General features: G+C 56.2%; 1 protein-coding gene across 4 annotated transcripts in view; it reads left to right on the top strand.

Annotated features, from left to right (window-relative positions):
- LINGO1 (leucine rich repeat and Ig domain containing 1) overlaps window positions 1–22,125 on the top strand; it is a 136,226-nt gene that overhangs the window by 64,184 nt on the left and 49,917 nt on the right. For 2 of the 4 annotated variants that reach the window (XR_013938090.1, XM_080551432.1), the window contains one exon: window positions 21,926–22,084. The exons of 1 other annotated variant lie outside the window; for it this stretch is intronic. The gene's annotated coding sequence lies outside the window, so the exon portion shown is untranslated. Of the gene's footprint in view, window positions 1–3,422; window positions 12,708–16,613; window positions 17,523–21,925; window positions 22,085–22,125 lie in introns of those variants that run through there. One more of the 4 variants, XR_013938091.1, reaches the window with a different exon arrangement.

Below are 22,125 nucleotides of genomic sequence, written 5' to 3'. Positions count from 1 at the left end.
TTTAATGCTTCTGCTCTTTGAAGATGCTTAATGCTTTGGAGTGGAACATTTTCTTCTGAGTTCTGAGTGCCAATTGAGGACAGACCAATAAATCAACTAATAACTGGAACCTCATTTTCTGCTCCCATGGCTGTGAGTTAACCCTCCTCGTGCTGCTCAGGCTCTCCCAGTGCTTCCCCATCTCCCCGGGCAGGATTTGGCTCCTGCTGGCCTTGGGATGCCACATCCCAGCCCCTCCGGGATAACGTCTGGAGAAATTCCTCTTCCCCGCTGCGTGCACAGGTGCTCCCGATCCCGGCAACTTGTGGCAGCTCTGGAGGAATCCTCCCCGCCTTTGCCTTGCTCAGCTTGGAGCATCCTGTCCCGGATGTGGTTTTTGGCAAGCCAGGAGCACCCGGGGCAGGGGAACGGGACCGCTGGGCGATGAGGACGACGTCTCGGCCTGCCCATCCCCGTCTCCTCTTCCAGCCTTGCGCTCCCTCGCGCTCCAGTTGCCCGCGCCATGTTTATCCGTAGTCACAGCGGGGCGACACGCTCGCTGTTTCCAAAGCCGTGCACAAATGCTTAACAGCCCACAGCAAGGCTTTTCTGCCCATCCAGCGGCACAGACAGGAGCCCCTGGAGACCTCCGGGTGCTGCTGGGGGACCAGGCACCCCAGGGACGTCACCGCTGTCCCCTGCGGCCAGGAGGGCTTTGCTCTCCAGGGCTGCATCCCCACCAGGCAGAACCTTGGATGCTCTGGAAATGGAGGCCGAGGGTACCAGGGCTACAATTTTCCATTGGAAAATACATTTTTTTATCAGCTTGCATTATCAGAACCAGCACGTAGCCACGGAGCGAGCATTCAGCTGGGAGAGCGCTGAGGCAAATCATTTTGACTTCCGTCTGTTGACAGTGTCCAGGAAATTCAAATGTATCTCTTTGATTTGACATGTTTTGACTTTTATGTTTTAATTTAATATCCAGGTTATATTTAACATGTTTTTATGGTTCGGTGTTTGAGAAATGAAATACTTTTTCCCTTACTGCAGCAAAATGCCTAAATGTTTCCCAGTGAGGGCTTGATTTTTTTTCCTGAGTCCTGTTCTGCAGATGATTCTGATTCATTTCGCTCAGTGCAAAACAAAACTTTTAATTTAGGAGTCTCGCCCAGACCGGATATTGCATTTTCTGCCAAATTTGTGGCCTTTCCGTTACGTGCTCCCTGCAAAGAGGCACCTGAGCCCCGGAGCAGGCTCCGAGGGGGCTGGGGAGCCGTGTGTGTCCTGAGATAACGTCGGGGAAGATTTATGGCTTTGGGCTGGCCACCTCTCCGGGGTGGAGATGTCCTTGGGGGACTGTCCCGGGTGCTGGTGTTTGCCCCTTGCTGGTACGGCCGCGGTGGCTGGCGATTCGGGTGGAGGTTAACTTCTGTCTTCTTTTCCTTGATGCAGAGAGAATGACCCACCTCTTCCCTCAGTCTTTGCTGAGAGGTGACCGAGCACGAGCAGGCTCCTCGATGCTGGGGGCTGGGGGCTTTGAGCGGAGCAGAGCGGAGCTGCAGGCAGAGCTGCCCAGGCTGCCTGTCGCTCAGGGCATCGCTGGCACACGTGCGTGAGCACGTCGGTGTTGTGTGTGCGTATAGGGATAAAGACACTTCTCAGGTCTTTTTTTTTTTTGCCTAAATAACAAGCGACAGCTTGTGTGCTGCTAGGATTGCGGGGCTGCCTGGCAGTCCTGCACACCACGGCTTAGTTTGGAAGAGGCCGTCAGCAGACAGCCAAGTGCATTTGTAGGGAATCAGCCCCAGCACGTCCCAGCCTCCACCTCTGGCGGGGAAGACAAACCATCTCCCCGATACCTGGCTTTCAACGCCTATTACCCAAGCCCCGTTTGCACCAGCCTCACAAGTCCATGTCCCACGACATCTAGGGACTGCAGTTAAAACCTCTCATTGCCCTAAATCTCTGCGACACAAAGTCAGAGTTGCCCAGGCCCAGGATTTCGGGAGGGCACAGGCACGTGGCAGCGCTGGTGCAGGATGCCCGTGATGATGGCAGGAACCTCTCCGTTCGTCCCTGGGCTCTGGGGACGTGTGGCCATGGCAGGACCCCTGCTGGAGGCCCCGCTCGAAATGCGGCACCGCCAGTGCCCCGCACCATACGCCTCCGAGCACGAGCCGCTCGCCTTCTCCTTGCCAAAGACTTATTGTTCCTTCTCTGAACTTCTGCACAGCGAGATTTGCCAAGGCTCCAACATGAATCATTAATTAATTCCTGGAGGGTGACAATTTTTTTTTTGTTGTTTTGCTTCGGTAATTAAAAACAGGGAGAGGGAGGCACTGGGGGTGCAGGAGAGCAGGGGTGCATTCGGGGCTGCCTCATCCTGTCAGGACGGTGCCACGGGCACCCTGCTTGCACCCTGTGGCGTGGTGGAGTCTTCTCTGGCATCTTGGGTGCCCGAGGTGCTCTTTGCTGAGGGCTTTGCTTGATGCAGAAGCCCCCAGGTCGAGTGATGGTGGGGAATTTCTTGGCTTCCTTTCCAAATGTCGCTCCCTGGGGTCTTCCTGGCTCTGCTGGTGAAGGCAGAAAGCTCAGCGGGGCACCAAGGAATGGCTTGGAAAGGAAAAGGCAAGTAAAAACGACAGAAAAGTCTCATTAAAAGAGAAAAATACTTTTCCGGTTATTGGGGCAGCCTCAGGATGGCAGGGAGCCGAGGAGGGCAGTGAGGTCTTGCCTGGAGGCTGAAAACCCAGCGTTTCCTGTGCCACGTGCTCTGGCCCCAGACCATCCTGATGGCTCTTCTCCGGACTCTCACCAGTCCTGCAGTGCCTTGCAGGGCTGGGCAGCCCAGTTCAGGACCTGGCTGTCCCGACACAGCCTCACGGTGCTGCAGAGCAGGATTGTCCCGGAGGGAGGGCAGCGGGAGCAAGCCCCGGCCCCACGCCCCAGAGCCCAGGGACAGTAGGAACGGGCTGCGTTTGCCATAACGCTCGGCCCCGAGCCTCGGGGAGCTCTTGCCATTTCCACTCTCTTGCTGGTTTAATAACTTGTTCCTTATTGACATTTTTCTTCCGAACACAGGGAAAATGCCAGCACGGTAATTGCAGTACATGTAAAGCAAGGCATGGTGCTGTCTCCTTCAGATCATCTCCTTCCCCTGTTCCCGAGCTTGTAAGGCCCAGTGGGAACAAGTGGTGCTCTGGCAGAGGGTGGGAGGCACCAGAGCCATCCCTGTGGGGGTGCCCAGGGCTCAGGGGTGCCACCACTGGACGTGGTGGGACACGGGGACCTCCTCCAAGGTGACCCCAGGGCTGGGAATAACGCCAGGTCTAATCTCCCCGCTAACAGCCAGAGCCAGTGCCTCCAGGAACACTCCCATCTGCAGATATCTTGTGGTTTCTAATACCATCAGAAATCCCTCTTGCTCTCATGTTTACCAGCATGCGATCGCAACCCCTTGATGTCTGCATAACAGCCTTCCATCTCCCGGTTCCCCACGAAGAACGACAGAGCTATCACAATCTGGAGAGAAGCAAACAGAAGCTAGAGCCCACTGGGATCCAGGGAAAAATCCGAGTCCTGCAGGATGTAAATCAAAAATTGAAAGGCTCTTCCCTCCCCCATGAAAACGTCCGATAAACAGATAAAGGAGGAAATTTATAATTTTGCAAAGCCACCTTGCCCACCTTTTCTCACGCAATAAACCAGGAAATGTTTGCTGCGTGAGCCGAGCAGAAGCTGTAACGCTGTAAAATGGGAGTGCTGGGGAGCCATCTGCTTATTGACTGGAGCCTGGAGCACGGGCTTTCTGCTGCGGCACGTTCCAGAGACGTGTGAGCGTGCGTGCGTGCCAGGGACACATCCTGAATCCAGGCCGACCGCGTGGCTCCCGCGTCCTTCGTTGGTGCCTGGCCGCGGCGGCACACGTGCGAGCAGGCAGGTGGGGCAAAATCCCGCTTAGCAAAAGCAGCGTGGTGCTCTGGCAGCCTCTCCCAGCCCACGTGCACCTGCAGCCTCCCCGTGTCCCCTCGGCTTTCTCCTGTCCTCCCGGTGCGTTTCTCCTCCTGCCGTCACCTTGCAAGCCTTTGAGCACAGCCGGCGCTCGCTGCGCTTTGATGGTGAACGGGAAGAGCGCGGTGGTTCTCCTCCCCTCGCCCCCGGCGAGTCGCAGCCCTGCTTTTCAAAGCAGGGAGGCATCAAAGCGAAGGAGCAGCCCCCTGTTTGGGAACCCTTCACCCAAAGGCAGCCCTGAGCCTCCCGTGGGCCATGAGCAGGGACCTGGCCCCACGTGTACCCATGCCCGCCAGTGCCGCGGCCCCGGCACGCAGGAACCTGTTTGCAAGCCTGCGAGGCGGCGAGTTGGGTCTGTAGCGTTGCATACCTTTGTTTGGATGACAGGAGTGGTGAAATAACACCCATGGGACAGAAATGATACCAAAATTATGATATTGCCCTTTGGAGTTATTTCACAGTCGATGTAGCTTTCCTGTCCTCTCGGCGATATTTTACCCAGCCATTGCTCAAAGGATCACTGTCTTATATTAATCCATTTCTGTTGATGCACCGAATAAAATGCTCTATTCCCCCTAGCACTCCTGCTGTCCATTTTGTTTCCAAGCAGCGAGCTGCCACCGCTCATGGGCAGCAGTGTTTGCCTGCTGCTGTGAGTTATGATCTACCTTGCAGAACAGGAGCGGGGCGCGGACTCGCTCGCTCCTCCGCAAGCTGCTGCTGTATTATTGATAACCCAGAGCCGAGCGATTATTACGTGTATAAATTCATTTTAATTCCTTCTGATTGCTACTGTGATTACATTACGTGCCAGGTTGTACTTGCCCTGGCACTGATCAGCCGCTCCAAGCCACGGCAGGGTTTACATCCAGGCATGGGCTTAATGAGCCTGGTAAATGAGACAGGTCTGTTTTTTCCAGGCAGGGCTTTGGCCCAGACCCACCGAGGGATTCAGGTGCGTTCAGTCGCTTGATTTCAGCCGTGGTGGCTGCTTGCTTGTGCAGGTCAGCGTGTCGCGACTGTCTTAAAGCCACGGCCCTGCGTCTTCGCCCAGCGAGGGGCAGCCCCAGGCCCCGGCAGCACCAGAGGGACACCAGCTGCCCTGCTCCAGTCTTGTTTCCTTCTTAGCTCACAGTTTGCAGCCTTGTATTTAGGCCTTTCTAAAACAGAAAAAACTAATCCATTTTATAGGCAAAAGTTCTAAGCTGGCCAAGGCCCTGCACCAGCTGCCATGCCAGCAGCTCCCCATGCCTGTTGAGCACGTGTTAGCACGTGTGGGACAGGTCCTGCAACATCCCAGCGCGGTTTCTGCACTCAGCACCACCCCACAGCGTCCCCTTGGTCCTGTGTGGACACCCGCTAGCCATGCTCCGCCGTGAACGCGTCACCTGAAGGCCAGGGAGCTAAGGACTCGGGGCACAGGCTTTGCACACATTGCAGAACCAACCCCAGCCCGTGTCCTCACTTCTTTTTTCCAGCCTTTTCCACTTTCTGTGCAACGACAGTCGTAGGGCCAGAGTTACAAAGGTATTTAGGCACCTGGAGATGCAGAGAGAAGCCAAGAAAGACTAGGCATCTGCATCCTTTTAATTTGCCCGGAAGATGCCCACCCGCATTTCCAATATCTGGCTGCTGGGGCCAGGTAAAGCTAATTGTGTGAGTAATTCTGTTGGTTTGCTTACTCCCGTACAAACATTGACAGGATCAGCCCCCCTGTTACTCAACAGAAAGCACTTCCCAGCACAAAATACAAACAAATTGCTCTTTGTATCATAACATTTTAAAATAAAAATATCAATAAGGAGCTAAGTCAAAACTGCATTTTAGATTCAACAGATTATTCAGTAGAAAAAGTGAAAACAAGGAAGCTCCTCTGAGTATGATAATAGCAAACACAGACATATTGCTTTTTCAGATCTCAAAATCTCAATACCCAAGATCAGTAGAAAACTAAGTAGAAAATGCTTTTTATAGGATTCAAATTCCAATTAAATTAGAGCAGATTATTCAACAAGAAAGCCTACAAAATGAAGCCTCAGTTTATGTATTGGAAAGCAAAATGCAAATATGTTGCTTTCCGGCTCGCAGGTTTTCAACCCAAAAGACAAACTTACTTTAAGTAAAAATTATTTCATTCAAATTCTGGGGGAATCGACTCGGGGAACTGATCCTCGGCTGAATTATTCAGCTTTTTTATCAACAGACTTCTTTCTTCCCTCTTTATTCTTAATTTGTCTATTCATAAATTCCACTGCTTTGTCAGTCACAAGAAATACTTTCCAGTATCTTTGACAAAGCAAAAAATTAGCAGGGAAGGGAACTGGTGCAGAAACGCTTCGCTGCAAAATACTTCCTTGCGGCGTAAGGCGTTCCTCTCTTCCTGGAGCTTTAATGCCAGAAGAAATCGATGGGATCATCTCGGCTGACCTTCCCTCGAGGCTTCCACCCCGGGCTTGGCGACGATCCCCGCGTGTCCCTGCAGCCACTGCTTGGTCCCTACAGCCCCCGGAGGCTGCAGGGACCACGGGGAGGGGGCGATGGGGGCAGGCTGCCCAAGCCAGCGCCCCCACTGAACTGTGGGCAGCACTGGGGGATCATCACGCTTTTGGGACCTCTGCTTTGGGCTGCGAGGTCCCGCTGGGCAGAGCGGCGTGCATTTCAGCAGACAGCCCTGCCACTCCATTTCTTCTCGTCGTAAGCATGGTATCTCCTCTGCAGCTCCCAGCTTTGACTTCCAGCCACTGGATCTCATTACGTAAGCCTGTGTGGGTCGCGGGTGTTTCCAGGGGAAATACCGGTGATCATGAATCTTTCCTTTTGATCTGCAAACATCAAGCTCCGCTGATCTAAGGAAGACTCAAAGGTTACAGGGAGAGTTTGAGTCAGAGGGGTAGAACTAGATAAAAATCTCAGTTTGGTAATTTTATTAGGAATCGGGAAATATTTTAACAGGGGGATTAAATGTATCTTTAAATGCAGAACTTAAAAAGAAGGATGGGATTTGTTCAACTGACACACCAGAGGAACTGTAGGACCTCAGAAACAATTTGTAAAACCTCATTAAGAAGGAGACGGCTCTGCGAATCCACCCAGCTTTTGCAACCAGCTCTGCGCCTTCCTTCTTCCGCCAGCCTGCAGCCGCTTGCTGCTGCGCTACAGAGCGGAAACTGCCCCCGTTACCCCCGCAGGCACCGGGATCTGCCGAGCTGGGGGATTTAGGGGCTGAGATGGGCTCCCCCTGTCTGTGCCACGAGCTGCTGGTGGTCCTGGCGTGCACGCATCCCCCCGTGGTGGCTGGAGGGGACGTGTCACCCTGCTGTCTCCAGCCCGGCCGCAAACACTCGGAGCGCTGCATTTTTTTGCCTCCTGGGATGCAGGAGGGACACAGGAGATTTTGGCAGCAGCATGGAGAGCAGTGGGGTTTCTGGTACCAGGGAAGCTATTGGAGATGGCTTACGTGTTTGAGAGGTGCTTGGAAATCTTGGTGCTGGGGAAGAAGTGTTACTCAGCACTTCTTCTCCCTTGTTTCTTGCGTGGGGTGAAGGCTGCCCTGCCCTCGGTGCTCCGGTGGCGGGTGAGACCCCCTGAGCAAGGAGGGGTGGTGAGGTGCACTGGGAGGGAACTGGTGCAGAGCCTGGAGCAGTGTCAGGAGCAAAGGGCGGCTCATGGAAGATGCCTCGTTCCCCCAGGACGCCTGATCCTGAGCTGGCGGCTTCTCGGTCCTGCCTGGGGCACGGCGAGGGCTCGACCTGTGCCGTACGGAAGGGACAAAACAGCCCAGGAGCTGCCCGTGCTCCCAGAGCCGGGGAGGGAGAGGCAGAGAAGGATGAGGATAAAAGGCTGGGTGCGGAGGGAGGTAAAGGACTGCTGCCTCCATCTCGTTTCCCATTAGGGCGGCTCACACAGCCCACGGCGTCCCCTCCGCGCGGAGGGTAATGGGCTTTCTGCAGAGCTCTCCGCTCCACCAGGAGGGAATGAGAAAGCAATGTCAAATATATGTTTGAAATGTCAACAGAAGGGCCCTGCAAGATTGACTGCAGTCTCGTGAAATATTTAATTCTTTCTCTCCTTATGAAGAGAGACGTTAGTCTGGATGAAAGATTTATGCAGGGGGAGCAGGGCAAGAGAGGAGGGGAGGGAGAGGGGGAAGAAGCGCGCGGGGAGGGAGGGGAGCGGCTCGCTGCCTCTACCCCTAACAGGGCGCCTGTTTGATCTACCTGCCTATTACTCATCGCTAGAAACGCTGGCTGCTGCTTCATTATCTCGGCCTCGTTTATTTCTATCAGCCTCTTTTCCCCTTCTGCCGCCTTTATCCTCACCCAGATGCCTATCGCAAAGCGCCGGCCCACCTGCGCGCCGCCGGGGCGGGTGCCCGGGTGTGGTGCTGTGGGGTTGGGGACACACAGCCGCATCCGAGGAGGGCAAGGAAAGCACAGCCGCTACCTGCTCAGCAGAGCCGTGCTGACATCAGTCCAGCTGCGTGGGCTTTGCTGAGCCGGGAGCCCCCAGACAGCCAGATGGGGCCCCGGAGCCCTCTCAGTGACTTCCAGCAGCGCCGTGTGTAACCAGCACAGGCTGAGGCAGGGGAGCCTCTTCCCTCCCCTCCCTCCGTTGTGATGTCGGTAGCAGCAGGAATAAATGCGAGGTCACGCCAGCGAGACCAGAGCCCGCTGAGGAAGCGTCTCCCCACCCCTGCAATTCGGGAGGTGTCAGAGAGGGGTTCCCACCAGCCACAGACACGTAAAATTCACAAAAGCCCCACCTTTTTGATTACACTGAATAGGGTTCTTTAAATAATTTCAAAACATTTTGATACTTGCTTTTCATTTCTAGTTCTTTTTGCAAAACTATAAATTACCTTAGATTTATTAACCTAAAAAATTGATTTTCTTTCATCTTGAGTGTGTCAAAAATGGGACATTTTGACCCCTATGAGCTTTTTTTTTCCCAGAATTTTTGTGAAATGGGTAATTTGTCACAATTGATCCTTTTGGGGAAGGCTTTGAATTTCAACAAACCGGTATTTACTGACGAAAACACACTCAGTCGACGGATTCCCAAACCAGTCCTATTCATGCAGTGGCTGTGATTTCAGCCTTCCAGAGTGGAGGAAGGTTTTGGTGCACGATTGAAAGCGTCCACATGCTGGTGGGGATGTGTGCTGCAGGTGGGTACCTCTCCGACAGTCTCTGCACCCTGCCACCCACCTAGCCCAGCTCCACAGCAGACGTGGTGCCAAAAACAATGCCCAAAAGGGCCCTCTGCAGCCCTCGGGGCTCTGCGCAGGGCTCCTGTTGCACCTCCTCGCTGAAACCACCCGCACTGGCATCGCCGGCGTCCAAACTCTTGCAATCGCTGCAGCGTTAAACCTTGCTAAATGCCTTTAATATTTAATTGGTCTTTAAAAACACATAAATAGGCAGGCTATTAAATGCAACTCCTCGGGCAGAATAAGGCAAGTCGTGTTTGTTACCCAGCGACCGGTGGCATCCTGCAAAATGCACTCAGTGTGGTTTGAAACCTAGGGCCGGGGAAGCGTTTCCTTTCCTTCTGTGCGATCGCGGGAGCAGGAAGCCGACAGCGCTCAGAAAAATCCTGTTTCCTTCCACCCCATGCCCGCAGCCCGGTGCCTGATGACCGAGCCCAGGCGCACGGTGATGGAGAGGCGGTCGGAGAAGCCCGGCCAGGCTCGCTCTCACTCCCAAGCGCAGAAGCATCACATCTGCTGCTCAGCCCCTCTCACACCGCGCAAGCAGCGCCTGGCTCCTTCCTCAGCATGCAATTTATAGGTGCTAAATGGTGGGGACGAGACCAGTGGCCCTGTTCTTTGCAGGTGACGACAGTGGTGGCAGTTCCTCCAGCGGCAGTGCAACAGCGCAGAGTTGCATCTGCAGAGGGTTTTGCTGCAAATTCCCACCTCCAGCTGTGCCAGGTTTCCAAAGGGCTTTAACTCCAGCCCCACACGTCCTGGCTGGAGTTGATCCCTTGGGAAGACAGTTCTCCTGCCCCAGTGAGACGCCGGTAGGAGACCCCAAGGCTTGGGGCTGGCTGTTGTTAAGAGCAAGTTACAGCCCCTAAAGCAGATGTGTGGGTAGATAACACTTGGGAAATGAGCGACAAAGCAAGAAAAAGCCCCCACTAAAACATCTTCAGAAGTTCACAGAAGGTTCAGCTGATGTGTAGAGGGAAAATTTAGCTTTATTAGCAAGACTAGGGTTCAGCCATTCCCTCCTAAGCACCCGAGCCAGCAGTCCTCGCAGCAGAGGTGGGAGCGATGCAAAGAGCCTCCTCCCCTGCCATCACCTGCACACTTGTCCGGCTCCTTCAGCACTGCCAGCACAAGTGGTGGGTGAACCTCCACACATCTAGAGGCTGATTTTTCAATCAGACGAGCACTTAAGCCTCCCAGAGTTCAGGTACTTGTCTCTCCACTGCTACTCCTGCCTCTTCAGTGCAAACAAGTGGGCTGGAGATCCCAAGAGAACAAGCTTTGCTCTGAAGTTGCCAGTGCCTGGGGCTCGCGGGTTGGGGGTGGCATGAAAATAGCCGCTCTTTGAGCTCGGCTCCCCGTTGTTCACCCCCAGCAGTGGCTGAGCCACCACCAGCTTTTTCTATCTACGGAGAAATGTTGCAGGCCTGCAGCAGCGCCGGGGAGCTGCTGCTAAATGCCCAGGAATAATGATCCCACTGGCAGAGCAGAGATGGGAGGCAGCGGAAGCAGCAGCAGCAGAAATAACAACAAGCAAGGAGCTCTCCGGCGCTGGAGGGCTTGGGGAAGGCGCGGGCTGAGTGCTGGGTGCCAGATCCGCTTGGGTTTTTCCTGCGCAAGGACTTGGAGGAGAGCAAGCAGCCGGAGAGGTTTGCACCTCACCATGGCACCCCGTTGCCTGCAGCGTGCCCCCGTGCGCAGCGCAGAGACCCCTGCATGGGCAGCGCCTTCTGCTCCTCCTCCTGCACATGGGGAGGATGGGGGGGGGTTGTGAGGCTGCGCCAGCCACATCGAGCTCTTGCAGCTGTGCCGAGCTGTGCCGTGCCGTGCCGTGCAGCTTCTCCCTGCTGCCTGCTGGGGACCGGGGTGGCTGCCACCCAGCACCAGCAGGCAGAGCAGCATTGCCCACCCGGAGCAGAAACGCTGTCCCAAGGGACCTGCTGCTCGTCTTGTCCTGCTCCTCCCATGGGGCCCCTCCGAACCTGCCCAGAGCAGCACAGCAGCCAACTTTTAGTCTTGCCAGCTTAGTCTCTGCCTGTTCCTTTCTCTCTCTTCCTCCACTTTTATTCTCCCTCTCCTGCAGAACCAAAACATTTTGGAGACTCTGCACTCCGTGCTAGCCTATTATTCACCAACCCTCCTATCTCCCTGCTTCAGGATGCTGCCTGGATCCGACCAATTACCAGCTCCCTTGATGTATAACACCATAAAACCCTTAACCTCATTATAGAAAATTTCTTTTGAATGGCCTTTAAAAACCATCTCATTACACAGGAAGAACTGTAATTACCTTTAACAAGACAGAGATATTGTGCGAGCGACTGCGTTCGGGCTGTCAAAACAGCAGCGGTGGGAGTTCATCTCCAGCCGGTTGCACCACAAGGGCAAACGCTTTGTAATTCCTTCCCCTGCCCCGTGCTGCGTCCCAGCCCTCCTCCTGCCCCTCTCTCCTCCTCTCTGCCCACCTTCGGCGAGCAAACACAAATCCTGATCTTCAGGTCCCGTCTCTGTTCTTCTTCCCTGGGTCTCGTCTCTAACGTTTTTCATCTCTGCAGAGCTCTGAGGCAACTCATGGCCGATGGTGTCCAAGGGTTGCTGGGGCTCCCGGTGGGAACAGGGTGCTGGAGTGGTTCCCAGGGCTCAGCACAGCCCCAGCACCTCTGGCATGATAAAACCTTTCCTGAGCAAGGCCGCCTGGGTTTGGTGGGGAGGGCTGGATAAGAAAGGAAAGGCTTCTTTGAGGCATTTCCCCCCTTCCTCTGCTAGGTCCAGGTTTGGCCTCTATTGACCGACCGGGACGGGCACAGGGCCACCTCTGCCACCAGGACCTGGCTCCTCGGTGCTGTGGCACAGCTCCTCCTGGAGGAGGACCGGAGGGGTTAACTTGTTTTCCTTACTGCACGCATGTGACTCAAAAGACGATATTTTTTCCAAACAAAATTTTTCCATCCCATCTGTCACTAATGTCAATGCACTCCTTTGCCCAGATCCAGATTTTTTTTTTTTAACATTAAAATCTAACATTATTTTAGAAAAATCAGAGTACGTGTTGCCAGAGCTGTGATATTTTCCATTTCTCAGAAAGTCGCTGCTGCAGCGTTTAACCCTTGGTGTTCATCACGAGGGGCTCCGCTCTCCTGGCCCCTGCTGGGCACCTCTGCCTCCTGCTGTCCCTTCTCTCTTGGGGGCTTTCGGGCTGCTTGTTTCTTGTGACCCTTTATTTTTTTTCTGCCTTTGGGGTGTTTTTATTTTATTTTCTTTCTTTCTTTATTTTATTTTATTGTGGCTGCCCTGCACTTCACAGCCAGCCAGAGGGCCCCAGCAAACGCTTCTGTGGCTTCGCCTCCAAAACATGCACCTGGTTTGTGCTGGTCTTGTGCTATGCCAAGGAGAAGAGGGTGGACACCAAGCAGGGCAGCTGGGCCCCTGCTAATTGGCCTTAATTGCCCTGAGCAGCCCTCCCTGGAGCCCCCGTGCCATCCAGCTGGTGCTCCAGGAGCCGCTGGTAAGCTCAAGCCCAGCCCCCTGAGCTTGGGTGGAGGTGGGGGCATCTCGGGCTGCTTCCCTTCCTGCCTGTGTGGAGCTTGTCCCTGGCTGTTGGTGGCCCCTGCTCTGGCGGCTTCCTTGGCTCCTGTCTGGGGGAGCAGCCAGCCCTCGCTGCCTCCTGGTGCATTTCTGAAGTGTTATGGTGAGTTTTGCCCCCCCAGCAGAGCTGCGGAGAGGTGCCAGCTTCCCTGCTGCGTGAGGTTCCCTGCGTGCCTCCTCGGAGCTGGGCTTTTCATGCGTTGTGTGTGTAATTCCTGGGCTGGTGTGGGCCGCCCGGCCCAGCCTGCGTGCGTTGGTCCCTCCTTGTGCTGCTCAGGACCCCCAGCCTTGCCAAGGGCATGGCTTCTGGTGTTCTTGGGGGGCTGGGCTCTGCGCCTGCGTTGTGGGGATTTGGCGCAGGTTTTCCCACCGAGCCTCCTGCAGGGTGCTTGCAGGTGCAGGTCCTGCCTCGTTGGCCTGTCTGGGGGCAGATGTGGCTGCGGGGCAGGTCCCTGCCCCCCCAGGGACCCTGCCCCAGGGCTCCCCCTGCTTCAGCTGCCCTCCTGGGAGTGCCTTGGCACAGCCCCCTCGTCTCTGACCTTTCCAGCGCCGTGCCGCCGTGTTGGCTGCCGGAGCCGTCTCCAGGTCCGTTTGCTTTCTAATGAGTCTGTGGGGATGGAGAGGAAACGGGCAGCCAGTAAAAAAGGAGAGTAGTGATAAGGTCAGAGCCGCTGGTGTGACACAGTAACTCACCGAACGTCGGGGGGCTGCATTTCCGTGTGCTGCCCCCCCGGCTGCGTAGGCAGGGATGGGGCCCCCGTGCCACGGGGCTGGCAGCTCAGCCCTGCCGGCTTGTGTGGCTCCCCCAGAGGTGGGTTAGGGACCCTCGGGGTGTTTTCATGAGGCGGTGGTGGACTCTGCAGGTGTCCCAACCCCTCCCCATCATGCACGTTGATTGTGCCCTAACTCACCGTGTTGTCGGCTGCGTTCCCTGATAGGATCCAGCTGGGGGTGCTTTTAGATGAGGCTTTTCCATGCCCCTCCAGCAGCTTAACTACAAAGGGCAACCGAGCCTCCCCTGCTCGCTGGCAAGGGCAGAACCTTCCTGCGAAGCTGTGCTGCCCCAGCAAAACTGTCCTTCCTGAGCCCGGGGGAAACATGCAGCCCAAAGCTTGCCGAGTGGCTGCGCTTCCCCAGCAGTAGCGCGTATGGGGGCCCCCCTGTGCTGCCTCTGACCCCTTCTAGTTCTCCACCTCTGTCCCAGCACATCTGTCAGCTTGTCCTCTGCCAAGCCCCACTGGCCAGCGGGGACATCCCCTGTCCAGCCGAGGTACATTTGATGGCCTTTGTGGTGGCAGAGCGGAGCCCGGTGACCTCGCCATACGGCCGGCTGTGCCAGCGTGCCCTGAGCCTGCGAGGGGCTCGGAGCGGGGTGCCGAGGGAGCAGCCAGGTGTGTGCAGCACGGGCAGGAAAAGGCCCAGGGCACAGGAGCGAAATTTTTAAGTTCTGGAAGTGAAAACAAAGGAGTCGGGGGGATCACGGGTCGGTGCCAGGTAGGCAGCAGCCAGGTCTCACCCTGGTCGCTGCATTCCTCGTCTGGATGCTGGTTTTTCTGCAGACTCTGTACCAAAAACTGGGGCTTGCCCAAACTTCTGGCAGAGGAGGCTGAGTGTTTTATCTCCCTTGGGCGAGCTGCAGTCGCTGGATTATCCCTCGTGCCCGGCTCTCGCGTGCCCTAACGCCAGCTGCAGGCGCCGTGGATGGCTGCCCAGCCCGGTGCTTTTACAGCCCTTGGCTTTGCTATTTCAGGTTCTCATGCGGTGTCCTGGGGACAGTCTTTTGTGTGGCGTGTAGTTCGGTGAATATGTAATGTGTTGTTCCAGGGCTTTATTGCTTCTGTGCTGCACTGATGTAATGGCATTCGGAGAGCTCTGGCACTCCTATTAGCAGCTGGAGGGGAGCAGAGGAAGGATGTTCTTCCTCTCCGAGCCCATCATCTTCCCCTCCTGATGCTCTCAGCCATGATATAGTGGTCTGAAGGAGACAACTTGTCTCTATTAGCACTCAGTGCACAACAGTCAGGTGGATCGTTAGAAGCAGCTATGGATTGGCCTTGTTTTTAAAAGGGATCTAAAATATTTGGCCAAAGCCCCGTTGGAGCGTTTTCAGCTATTGGGAAACCTTCTGCTAGACAACTTGGCTTCCCTGCTCCTAGAGCCCCTACCCAAACATGCTCAGAGGTTTGTGGCAGTCTCGATGTGGAGGGGAAGGAACTTGTGAGGCTTCGGCAGTGTCCTTGGCACCCTGCCCTGACCGATGTCCCTGCCCTGGCTGGGGCAGAGGGGAGAAGGGCTGTGCGGCTGCAGGGGGAGCATCTCACCGGGGGCAGCGCAGGGTGGCACGGGTGCTGGGAGAGCCTGCAGCGGCTTGGGGGGTGGGCAGGCTCTTGCCTTAGTTAGATGGGGTTGGAAATGTTCCCCTCCTTGGGATCTCCACGATTCGGGGCAGGACTTAACTCCTGTTCCTAGCTGGACACGGGTCAGCTTCTGGGCTGTGACCCGGAGGGCAGAGCCTGCTCCCCGCCGAGCCCCGTGGCCCTGTCCCACACCGCTGCAGGGGCCTGACCCGAGGTGCCTGAGCTTACACCTGCAGGGGGGCTCCCAGCGGGCGAAGGCCCTGTTTCCCTGCAGTGGCCCTTCAGCACCTTGTGGGGTTGGGCCCCTCGCACTCGGTAACTGTAATAGCTAATTTTAGCATGGTGGCACTCATTCAATCTGCAGTTGCCAGAAAGTGTGAGTGACGTGGATTAATACTGCACAGAAAAAGAGTCAAGCTTCTGGTGCGAGATCAATGGATGATAACTTGGTGACATTTGAAAATACATCTTATTAGCAGTTCATATCTTGGCGCTTTCCATACATTCCCCTGACCCCTTTCCCTGCCGTCCCAGGGAGCTGCTGTGCACGTGGCTGCTGAAATCACGTCGGCTGCATGGGATAGCACTTTGTGGCTTTTATCCCATGGAAAAGATGGTGATGAAAAGAGATGAAAGAGCTGCTGGTCACCACGGTGCAGCGACAAGAAGCCATTAGTGCTCGCAGCTGTGATGGCTGGGCTTTTATTCCAGGCTGGCTCAGGGCATCCGAGTCCCCCCTTGCTGTTGAAGTTGCGGTGCCTCTGGGACCAGTCCTAACAGAAAGGTGAGGCTGGGAGAGCCTGGGGAGCCCAAGGCTGTGGTCCCGCCCTGCAGGAGGATGGAGGTTTGTTGGAAAGACTGCACAGGGAGTGCCTGTGCTGCTCGGGAGGTGAGCAGAGGCTTGGTGCTCTCAGTGCGTAAACCAGCACTGAAGAGCGGTGAGGTGAGAGGTGCCCTGGGCAGGGCATGTCCGTGTCCTTGGCTGGCCGTGACCCTGCTCAGCGCCAGGATCGGGATCTTTGCACGGAGACCCTTGTTTGGCAGCTCAGGTGTCTTCCTCGAGGCCAGGGCTCAAGGCTGAGGCTGTCTCCTTCTGGATTGGGGTTTCCTGCAATTCCTGTGCTTGTCTTCTCTCCCCACGTGCGGCACTCATGTGCGCACGCCACTCTGCCTTCCCCTCCTCGGGAGGAAGCTCATCTGCAGCCCTCGGCTCCTCCTTCCCCGTGGAGGAATTGCCAGGGTCGGAGGTTGGGGCTGTGGGGATGGTCCCTCTCTGGGGAAGCCCGGACGAGGAAGGTGCCGTGCGGCTCTTCTGCATCAGCAGAGTGTGCCGGAGAAGATGCGCTTTCCTCCGGTCCCCGGAGTCATCAGGAGCTGCGCTGAGTTTTGCTCAAATGGAAGATGCTTATGTACACTTGTGTAAGCAATGAAGTGACTCAGGTTGCCCACTCGGTCTTCTCTCTCCACAGCTTGTTCCCCGAGTCCCTCCGGATGCGTCTGAAGCATCCTAAATAAGACCTGTGTGCGAGGTGGAGGCTGCGCCGAGCTGCTCGGGGAAAAAATAGGCCACTGCTTTTCTCACGCAGGCAGGCATTTAAAGAGCCTGTGCGGGAGGAGTGTGGGCATGTGGCGAAAGGCGAAGCAAGGAGCCATCCCCTCCCTCGGCAGCTCACCTGCCCCGCATGAAATGGGGACGCCGGGGAGCCTGGCTGCCTTCTGGTAGCGTTCGTGGTGGCACTGGCTTTGCACAGCTCTCCTGTCACACAGCAGAGACCACACGGGAGGAATGGTTTCCATTTTGCTTTGCCTGCCTGTAGAATTTACAGAACTGCTCGATTTTTACCTCTGCACCCAGAGAAATCGATGGCAAAACTGGCTCCCCGAAAAGGGGTTTGGTGCTGGACCTGGCAGGAATCCCTGCGCTCCCCTGCTGGTTTCTCCAAGCAGAGCATCCGTCTTTGTCTTCCAACCCGAGATGCTGTCTTTTCGCTAATTAAATGAGGAATATCATCTCTTTATATTTCTGTCAGCTGACTTCAAATTAAAAAGGGACCTATAGGAGCAAGAAAAAACCCTATCCTCCCTTTGTGGGTTACCTTACTTGTTGTTGAAGTTTTTTTTGCCGGCGGATAATTCCATCTGAAGGTCTCCCGCGATGCTGCGGTAACCCTTGGATGCTGTTCAAGTGCATCCTGGCCCCCGGCGAGTGCTCATTGCCTCCTAATTGCTCTAAATAAGTTGGGAATGATGAAATTAAAGTGCCATTGATATCAGGCAGCCCTGGCACACTGCAGTTACAGGCATGTGAGGGAAGTGGACAGATGGGGAGATGTTAGGATAATGGGTATTAAATGTGGATTTTACCCTGTTTGGGATCCCCAGCTAGGCACGGTTCAACTTTGCGGCTCAGCAAGTTTGGCAGCTTCCCTTCTGGCACCCCAGGTGAGCGTTTGGCACGGGTTGGTTACGTATGGGACATGAAGATAAATCCACTCCTGAATGACCTCTTGGTTCCCCGAGGTCCCTGCCTGTTGTGCTCTTTGGGGCCGGAGCGGTGTGAAATAACCCTGAAGCCATAACCCGCCCCAAGCCTATAAATCCTCGGTCACTGGTCTTCGGGGCGATGTGACTGAACCGAGTAGGTGGGGCTGCTGGGCTGTGCTGGTTTGTTGGGCAGGACTGAAGTTCCCCCTTCATCTCTTCCTAAACACTAACTGGTCTCCAACACCCCTGTGCCCGCACGTAAAGCTGCCCTCTGTTTGAAGTGTGGTGTAATGGGCTGAAAACTGAGGTCTGGGGCTGGGAGCTGCCCTGGGGAGCGTGTGGGGTCTGTCTGGCAGCACTCAGCAGCTGCTCGAGTGCTCTGTTCACCAGGACACGTCTGCTTTTAGTTTCTTTTGCTCGTGATTTCAGGGTCTGTAGTCACAGGGAAGGATGCTGCCTTCTGGGCTGGCATTGTTACTGTGTCCCATAGGAGTGAAGGCACATGGGTGGGACCCAGACCTCGAGCTGAGACCATCCTGTGAGCCTGGGGTCTGTTCCCAGCTGGAACAGACTCATCATGTAACCCCTGGGGAGAAATAGTCTGAGCCTGGGCACACGGACCAGCAATTCAGCCTCATCCCTGCAGGGTGCTCCCCTCCCCGATCCTGCGGCGAGAGCTGCCCAGGTGTGGTAGGGTGATGCTCGAGGGGGCCACGGTGCCCCAAATACCCCATTATCAGTGGCTGCAGGAGACGAGGGGCTTCCCTGCAGCTGCAGGCACTGCTGCCGTGGCCTTGGCTTACAGGCGGCCCTGCTTCTGCCACCATGCAGCTCGTGGGCCCGAAGATGGACGGCGGGTATGGCGCTGCAGTTTTCTTTCCAGAAAAATGCCGATCACTTTAACCACTTGCCCAGGATCTGGGCTAGAGTCCAGCCATCTGGATTTGGATGATAACTCTCCCGATGCTGCTTGAGCTGGCCTTGTGAAGTGTCGGTGTTACCAGCACACTTGAAGTGGCCCATGGATGTCCCAGCTGGGCTGCGGGATGGGTGGCTGGCCGCAAAGTAGGGGAAAGCTGCGTTGGTGCTGTCTGAGCCACCTCTGCCCCTGTAACAGCCCTCGGCCCTGATTTCGGCTTCCCCCTGGCTTGTAGGATGTGTGCCCTGTGACACGCTCACCCCGGGGCCCGCTGCCCAGGCTTGGGTTGAGGCAGCAGAATCCTTTGCTCCAGGCTTGGGGCCGGACATTCAGGGTGCAGGACCCCGAAACTCCACCCGCTGCACATTTAAAGGCCAAAGGAGAGGCGCTTCCTGACCCAGTGGTCTGACCTGCTGTGGGACAAAAGCCAAAAATCGTCCTCTGCTGACAGCTTTGCCAAGTGCAGGGACTCTTTTGGGGCTGAGCAGCTGGCTCCCGGAGGCAGGGAGCTGCGGGGCCGCGGCTCTGCTGGCAGGACGAGGTCTCTGAAGCCACGAAGGAGCAGCAGTTGTTCCCGGCCGAGGCGCTGCAGCACTCGGGGTGTAAATTAAAGCACGTTAACTTCCCCAAACAGGACCAGGCTGCAGGGGTGTGGGGACGATGCTGTTGGTGCTCTCCAGTGGGTGAGCAGAGCGGTCTTGCCGCCCTGTTCGGGTGCCCTCCTGTTGTTCCCTCTGCCCCCAAACGCCCGGTGGCAGCAGTGGAGCCCCCGGGTATGCCTGCTGGAACCTACCCCTTGGTCCCTCAGGTGCTCGTGCTCTCTCCTCGCCTCTCTCTGCACCCCCTCTGAGCAGGGCATGTCTCAGAAGCCCTGTCTGGGTGAGCAGAGCAGGCTGCTGCCCCGGGATGTCCTGTCCTGCCCCGCGGGGCGCTAGGAAGGCTCCTTTCCCCTCCTCGCGCCCTCCTGGCTTACACTGCGTGGAGCCTCCCACCCCGAGGTGAAGCCTCTCACCGTGTCCACCTTCAGCAGCTGCTTCCCTGCATTGTGGGCTGTAAACGTCCCCTTAATTTAGTGCCTGCAGTGCACTAAAGCAGCAGCCTTAGCACAGGCTCTGCATAATAACCCAGGAGGCTCTGGATCCGTGGCTCTGGCACGTGGCTGCGCTCCCTGAGGGCTGGAGCCTCGGCAGCCGATGCCTCCCTTAGCCCGGGTGCCTCTGCCCGTCCCCAGGTCCCATCCCGGAGGTGCTGGGGACTCTGCTGAGCATCCCCACAACTCGCTTCTGAAGGAGAATCCCCTGTTAAATAGAGAGATCCAGCCTAATCCGAGCAGGCAGGCCGGTCCAGGCAGCGACGCGCGTGCCTCCCCAACGTTTCCTTTCTTCCGGCTACACTCGCTAGCGAAAGGTGGTTTTCTCCTTCACGGGAGAGAACAACAGCTCTGACCTTGAGGAGAGAAATGATGAGGGTTCGGAGTTTTCCTTCCCTTTTTGTTGCTATTTTTTCACGCAAAATATTCACGTTGAGAGGGATTTTTGCTTAAACAATTTATGCCCAGTGGATAGATTTATTTCACTCGGCTGCCAACCACAAGAAAGCCCCGCTATTCCCTGTGGCGTGGCGTTTTTTTCAATACTCATAAATACTCTGTGCTAGATCTGAGTTTGTTCTGTGCAGGCAGGAGGAGCGGTGCTCCTGCCCTGTTGCCTGTGCTGGATGTGCCCCCTCAGTGCCCCGAGCGATGCTCGGCGCGTCCTCAGTCCCCTCGTCTTGCCCACGATGTCCCCGAGCAGCCTTCCCTGAAGCTCTGGGAGCTGCCTCCCCGCACCTGATCCAGCTCTGCTCCCTCCTTATTTGCGCCTCTCGGGGATAAAGGTTGTGTACAAACTGTGTATTTTCCATGGCCTTGGCACCAAGAGGTGCTCCGTAGGCAGCGCGTCCAAATCCCACCTGGCTGCCGCCTCCCACGCCTCTGCCCCCTGCCCATCCTGCTCATACCCCGCTGTCCTGGCTGGGCAAAGAGCACGTTTCCAGGCTGGCCGGGTGTTGTGTTCCTTCGAGGGAGGAGGGGAATTGGGAAGGTTCAGTTTAGGATCCGAAGGATTTATTTCCAAGCAGGCATCGGAGATGCAAAGTGAGTTTTCAGGCTTGGTAGCAGAGTGGGGAGTCGGGGTAAAAAAAAAAAAAAAAAAAAAAGGAGATTCTTGAATTGAAAAGTGGGCTCGGAGGGAGACGTGTTCTTTCAAACACATCAAAACTGGCCGTTTTTAATGCTGGTGATGGATTACTTAATATTCTTTCCCAAAGCCCTGTTCCAGGCGATGGGATGCCCCTGCAGGACGGGGGCTGCCCGGCTCGGGCACAGGGGCTCCTGAGCTGCCGCGGCATTGCCTGCTCCGCACCCACTGGCTCCTGCCTTAGTTTCCCTTTCCCTGCCTGCGCCCCCCAGAGCTCAGCCGTGAGGTTTGGGGAGCCCTGGCTGCCTCACCTCATCCCTCCCGGGGTGGTTAATGCGGGGGAGGGCCCTGGAGCAGGGGCTTTCTCTCTGGGCAGGTAAATGTGTCTGTGTGTTACCGAAGCGGCAGCAATGGCTGAGCATCGCCGTATGGCTTGATGCTGTTGAGGTGCTTAGCCTAAGCTCCGTCTAATCCTCTTTCATCCAGCAATCGGGCTAGTGATCGTGCAAGAACAGGTTTTCTGACACCGGCCTCGGGATCTGGTGGCACGTGCTCGTGCTGGAGGGGAGCGCTGCCCCGGGGGGCTGCGTGCTGCTGCCCCCGAACGGAGCCAGAGGCAGGAGGGGAAAGGGAACGAGTTGGAGCCTCCGCGCTGGGCTCTGCACGTGGCCTCTGGATCTCGGGCTTCGGTGTCAGCTCTTGTTTTTGTAACGTTTTACAGCATATGATTTCTTTGCTTGGCCTCTCGTGGAACATAAACCAGATTTTTATAGCCGTGACTTTAGGTTGGATTAAAGGTTTGGTGTCTTTTTTTCTTTTCATTTTTTTTTTTTTAGACCATCCTCTGAATCTGATTTTTTCTGCTCCTCTCTGTTACACGCTGCTGGTGCACCCGGGAATCCGCAGCTCGTGGGGAGCGTTAGGAGTCGCTGCAGCGCAGGGAGATGCAGGGCTTTGGGTCAGCACTGGGGGGTAACTTGAGGGAGGAAGAGAAAGAAAACTTAAAGCATGTTTTAAATAGTTCGGTTCTTTTCCTGTGCGTTACAACCCCAAAGTCCTCTGGGCGTCTCCCCAGCTGCCACTCCTTCCCACGCCCTCGGTTACACGGGGCCAGGAGCTGCGGGCTCCGGGGGGTGACTGCGGCGCTGGTTTCTGTCCCCCCAGCCCCTTCTCACGCTCTCCCTCCCCTCCTGTCTCGCAGGGCTGAGCGAGGCGCCCCGCTGCTCTGCGCCGGGTCCATGAGCCGGGCAGGACCTTGCCCTTCGCAGCCGGGGCCGCGGCACCCCCACGTCGCTGCGCTGCACGGGAAGCCCCCCCAGCACCCGACACGGAGCCGGAGCCACCGAGGTCTGCTGCCACGGTAGGTCCTGGGGTCGGCCTTCCCCGTGCCCCTTCCAGGAG

This window comes from Anser brachyrhynchus, assembly GCF_964034855.1.
Source record: "Anser brachyrhynchus genome assembly, chromosome: 11".
Lineage (NCBI taxonomy): Eukaryota > Metazoa > Chordata > Aves > Anseriformes > Anatidae > Anser > Anser brachyrhynchus.
This window is presented reverse-complemented; position numbering and strand designations above follow the sequence as displayed.